The following is a 5,873-nucleotide window of genomic DNA, read 5'->3' on the forward strand; positions in this document are numbered from 1 at the left end:
TATCTGTATAATATGAAATAGCAACCAAACAAATGGGATCGACTGTGATTTCTGTTAATATTCATTTGTTACAGTTTTTTTCTCATTTATGAGCAGGTATGTGTTGACAGACACCAAAGCTTTAGGAGAATCTGTGACAGAAAAACTTAAAATGGAAAAACACACCGTTAGTTGCTTAACTTTCTCACCGATGGAATAAGGCCGCCATTATTTCATTTTAGTGACAAGACGCGCGTATCTAGCTGAAGACACATCCAGATCTCCCAGGGGCAGAGTTCAAGGACCTTTCAGGACTCTGCTCAGGTGCCACCACCTTCCTGAATGCTCCCCTTGTTCCCTTGATGAAGTTAATCTGCCCCAAACATATGTCAAGCCCCTGGAGGCACCTCTCATGCTACATTTACCATACTCTGCCTTGCTGGGGTATCATGTGGGCGCCTGTCATCACCACTCCCGCCCGGACCAGGAGCCCATCACGTGGATGCCTGTTTTCACCTCTCCTGGACTGTGAACCGTTTGAGCCCAGGGATGAATGTCACTGCTTGGGTTCGAATCTCTACTCTACCACTTAGCAGCAGCGCGATCTTTGGCAGGTTAGTCAATCTCTCTCTGCCTCAGTTTCCTCATCTATACCATGGGGCAGCAGTAACTTCTCCCAGGGCTGCCGTGAGGGTTAAAGAAGTTCACATGCAAAGCTCTTAGAACAGGGCCTGACCATCGTCAGTGACACACCAGTGCTGGCGGTTGTCGATATAACTATCTTTGTACCTCCCATGGCACCTGGCCAGAGCTTCCTGCCGGGACTTGGACTCCCGGTGGATTCAACAGAGTAAGGTGGCTTTCCATTAGGCCTTGAGGAGCTTGGTGGCTGGCACCTCTCCTGGGACCTGGGAGGCCTCCTGAGCCCTTGTTACCCCGCAGGAAACAACACTGCGTTTCAGTGACCCCCACAGGGCACCCGCAGCCATCCATCCTGTGGGGAGCTTAAGAAACCCATACTAGGTCCCAGACTAAACCTCATAATGCATATCAAAAATTGTGACAGTGTACCAAAGGATGAGAAAAGGATAAAAAGTCGATGACTTTAGGTAACATTTCATAATTCTGTCTTAATGCGAGGATGTGCGGATTCAGGTTTTTATATAGTATGTGGTTATTTCAGATTGGAGCCAGCCTGAAAAGTCGAGCTGGGATTTCTAACCCTATATCTTCACATTTCTCACAGCAACCCAGAGGCTCAGAATGTGAAAGAGAGAGTGAGAAACCACATTCGGAGCTCTGTGGAGACAGGCTCTGAGCTTTGAGTCTATTCCTCTCTCTTATCCAGTCTACTACTGTTTGAAATAGAAACGATCTTCGCTAATAATTCTTTTTCACGTCTAAAAATTTCTACTGGTCTTCAGAGTTGCGATTATCACTGCCCCAAGCTACCCGTTCAGTACCTATTCTGAAATCCTCGAGACTAGCTTGGGAGCATCCCAGTTAATAATGGAGCATGTTACAAATGCTGCTCTGCAGATTGTGTGCTGCCTGAGGGCAGGCTGCTTTTCTCCTGCGAACCCCGTGTGTGTGTGTGTGTGTGTGTGTGTGTGTGTGTGTGTGTGTGTGTGTGTGTGTGTGTGTGTGTGTGAGACATGGATGTCGGGGTGTGTTTCTGGCTTGCTGTCTCCAAGGTGGACGGAACTTGGTTTGCTCTTTTTCGGCAGCGGGGTGCCCTATGCCAGCTATTTGACTCTTGTGTTCACAATTCTAAAATGATCTTGGCGCGTAAAGACGCGTGAACTCTACCTCTGGGCATTTGTCATGTCAATAATCAGAAGCAAAGAGAGTTGTGTAAGTTTGAAAACTGAGAAAAAGAGAAAGTCTAAATATCTATCAATAAGGAATTGGTCGGGTACTTGCGTGTGCAGTGGATCATTACGAATTCATTAAAAATGATGATGTAAAATTATACTGATGAGAAAAGAGATTCACGGCACATTTTTAAATGAGATAAGCCAGTTACATAATAGCATATATAACATCCCATGTACGTTATGTTGCAGATATTTATACATCTCTAAAGTAGGTATATATACATATGTATATGTATGTCAGCATTGATAATGTTGATTTTTTTGTATTTTTCTATATTGTTTTGTTTATAGTGAACATGGATCATTATTATTATAAAATAAAATTGTTTTATAAAAACTACTTTCATAAAGATATTTACTATGATATTTTCTATAATAGAAAATATTGACAGAGCACTGTATTAGGATTCTCCAGAGAAACAGAACCAATAGAAGATTTTGTATATATATATATAAAAAATACATATATATTTTATAAGATATATATATATTTTCATAGGAACTGACTCACATGATTATGGAGCCTGAGAAAGCCACGTTCTGCCATCTGCAAGCTAGAGAACCAGAAAAGCTGGTGGTATAATTCAGTCTGGTGCTGGAGGCCTGCAAATTGGGAGGCTGCTGGTTAAGCCCTGGAGTCCAAACACCTGAGATCCAGGAGCTCTGACATCCAAAGACAGAGAAAGATGGACATCCCAGCTCAAGCAAAGAGAGTGGGTTTTCCCCCTTCCTTTGCCTGTTTGTCTGTTCAGCGCTCAGTGGATTAGATGATGCCCACCCACGTGGGTGAGGGCAGATCTCTTTACTCAGTCTACTAATTCAAGCGCTAAGCTCTTCCAGAAACACCTGCAGAGACACACCCAGAAATCATGTTTTACCAGCCATCTGGGCATCCCTTAGCCCCGTCAAGCTGACACATAAAATTAACCATCACATGCACTATATGCCAGGTACTGTGTTAAGCGTTTTTTATACATTGTATAGTAGCCAAAATAACAACAGGAACAAAACCATACCTGAAGACAACCTAAACTATTTCACTGTAGAAAAATTATTTAAAAACTAATGGTACTTTTATCATGTCGAGAAGGCAAAGGATGCTGAGAACAGTTCCACATGTGACGTCTGCACGCGGACGAGGTCTGGAGGATGTCAGCAGGAAGCGGGGGTAGATCACAGCTAACTTTCTTGCCTTCTAAAAACCATTAATGTTGTTATATCATCTTTCAATTTAAAATATCAAACTTATAAAATGCAAACAATTTAGCCCAACGTCCACATTCCGCCCCAGACCTCCCTAGTCTACCTCACCCCTCCACACTTCCCTCTGCTTCTCTGCTCCAAGAGGAAATCATCTCTCCACTCATCGCTTTGAACAGAGAATTTGCCAGACTAATCAATTTATTAATTTTCCTTTGGCTGAGAGGAGCTGACGAAGATAAAGTTTTAAGGGTCTTCTGTCGAACAAAAGAATTCAGAATCCAAAAGCTTTAGGAGTAACAAGTATTCTCACATACACTTTTAAATACAGTTTGGTACATCCGGCTACATGATAATTAGGCAATTAAAAAAATTTTTATTATGGAAAACAAACCTCCATGTACCTATCCCCCAGCTTCAACCGAGTGAGATGAACTGGGGAGGGTTGAGAACTGGCGGCCCCATCCATCTGACCTGGCCCCAGTGGCCGCCAATCTGATGTCATCTGTTTCCTCATCTCTCCACTGCCCCTTTCTATGGAACACTGTAAAGGAAATTCCAGGAAATCCTGTCGTTTCGCCTGGGATTTCTCTCCTCTGTAACTACCATATCATCGCCACCCCACACGTAAGGTTTTGAGTGTAAAGCTTCTACAATGCCAGAGAGAACTGTAAACTTTAAAAGACCACATGCTCCCATGTGGGGATTTGTCACAGACAGTCTTGTAAAGATTCTTTCATGGTGCAAACTTCATACAACTTTTGTGCTACAAATGATATCATCAAGAAGATGAAAAGACAACCCACAGAGTGGGAGAAAATATTTGCAAACTGTGTATTAGATATGGGGCCCATATTTCAAATATATAAAGAACTCTGACAATTTAATAATAAAAAGAGAAATAACCCAATTAACAAACAGGCAGAGGCTCTGAATATGTATTTCTCCAAAAAAGGTACACAAAAGACCAATCAATAAGCATATGAAAAGAGGCTTGATGTCATCTGTCATCAGAGAGATAGAAATGAGACACCACACCTACTAGGACGGCTATAATTAAAAAGACATAATAACTGGTTATAAAGAAATTGGAACCTTCCTACATGGCTAGTGGGACTTTAAATGGTGCAGTTGCTTTGGAAAACAGTTTGGAAGTTCCTTAAAATGTTAAACACAGAGTTGCCATTGAACCCAATAATTTCACACCTAGATAAATGAAAACACATGTCCACACAAACTCATAGCAACTTCATAATAACCAAAAAGTGGAAATGAAACCAATTTCCATCACCTGATACATGGATAAATAAAATATGTCAACATGGCTGGGCTATGGGGCCCAGATATTTGGTGAAATGCTATTCTGGATGTTTCTGTACAGATATTTTTTTGCATAAGAGTAACATTTAAATTGGTGGACTTTGAGTAAAGCAGATTAGCCTCCAAAATGTGGGTGGATCTCATCCAATCAGTTCAAGGCCTGAATAGGACAAACGACTGACTTTCCCTGAGCAAGAAGGAATTCTGTCAGCCTTGGACTTGAACTGCAGCTCTTCTCTGGGCCTCTCACCTGCCAGCCTGTTCCATCAGATTTTGGACCTGTCAAGCCTCCACAATCCCATGAGCCAATTCTTAAGAATCTCTCTTTTTCAGAGATTCCTCAGAGAATCTCGCGTGCCTCTCTGGAGCTACACTGTCTGCCCGTTTCCTTTTCCTACCTCTGCGTTATTCGTAGTCACAAGGAAATCAATCCAATTTTGGCCTGGAGTGGTGGCTACATTACCCAATCTGATTAAAAGTATAAGAGCGAAATATAGGTCGGCTTAAGAGGCAAAGCCGCTGACGGATGCTAAAGGAATCTAAAATACACGTTGGACCACTGCCTGGAAGGAGGAAGGAAATGTATGTCATGAGGGGGGTTTACGTGATGCTTTGTGCTCTGAGTGTTCCCATCCGTGAACAAAGAGGCTCATCTGCTTCTCATCCCACGTGGAGACCGACAGAGGTGGTGGGGGCGGGCCACATGCCCAGAACTCACAACTGTCTTTGAAAGTCAGCATGCCTCAGGGATTTTGGGGAGAGTGCGTGCCAATATATTTCTGAGTGGCCATAGTCCATTCCCTAAAAAAAAAAAAGTTTTTAAAAAGAATGGATTAAGCATAAAAATCAGTTTACTGGGGTTCAATGGATAAGAAACACTTGCAAATTAAATAAAACCTTCATTAAGTCGTCAAGCTGTCTTGAGTGCTACCCGCTTGTCTGAGAACTGTTGACCATGTACTGCTCAACACACTGTCGCCTCTGTTGAGTGGACGGCAAGCCTGTGACCTCATGTCACTGGCTACAGTGGATTCTGCGGATGCACACTTGGCCAATGAGACTCTCTTTCCTGGAAATCTGGGATTCGAGTTTAGAGGTTAGTTAATATGCTTCCTAAAAGAATTTTAGAGCGACTTCTAAAATTTCTCATCGTAAGTATATGGAATTGCAAAGGATGTTATTTCTTGGGTTCCTTAAATTCTTACATGTTAAAGTACAATAGTTATATCACTCTTTACCCTTATCCAGGGGAATCTAAATTCACCTATCCGTCATCCATCAGTTAATAACAAGTACTTTATTAATAGGACATTTTTCATCCTTAGTCTCTATTTAAACTTATGTTTACATTTCAAATTCTCCATTTTTTATTGATCACACTATCTTAATTCTCCAGGAAAAGAAATACCTATATAAATCGAAACTAGAAATTTAAAAATTTGCAGTGACCATAAGGCTCTAAGTGTGTTAAAAAAACAAGTTAAATAAATATACTAT

Source organism: Pteropus vampyrus, unplaced genomic scaffold (genome assembly GCF_000151845.1).
Source record: "Pteropus vampyrus isolate Shadow unplaced genomic scaffold, Pvam_2.0 Scaffold154, whole genome shotgun sequence".
Lineage (NCBI taxonomy): Eukaryota > Metazoa > Chordata > Mammalia > Chiroptera > Pteropodidae > Pteropus > Pteropus vampyrus.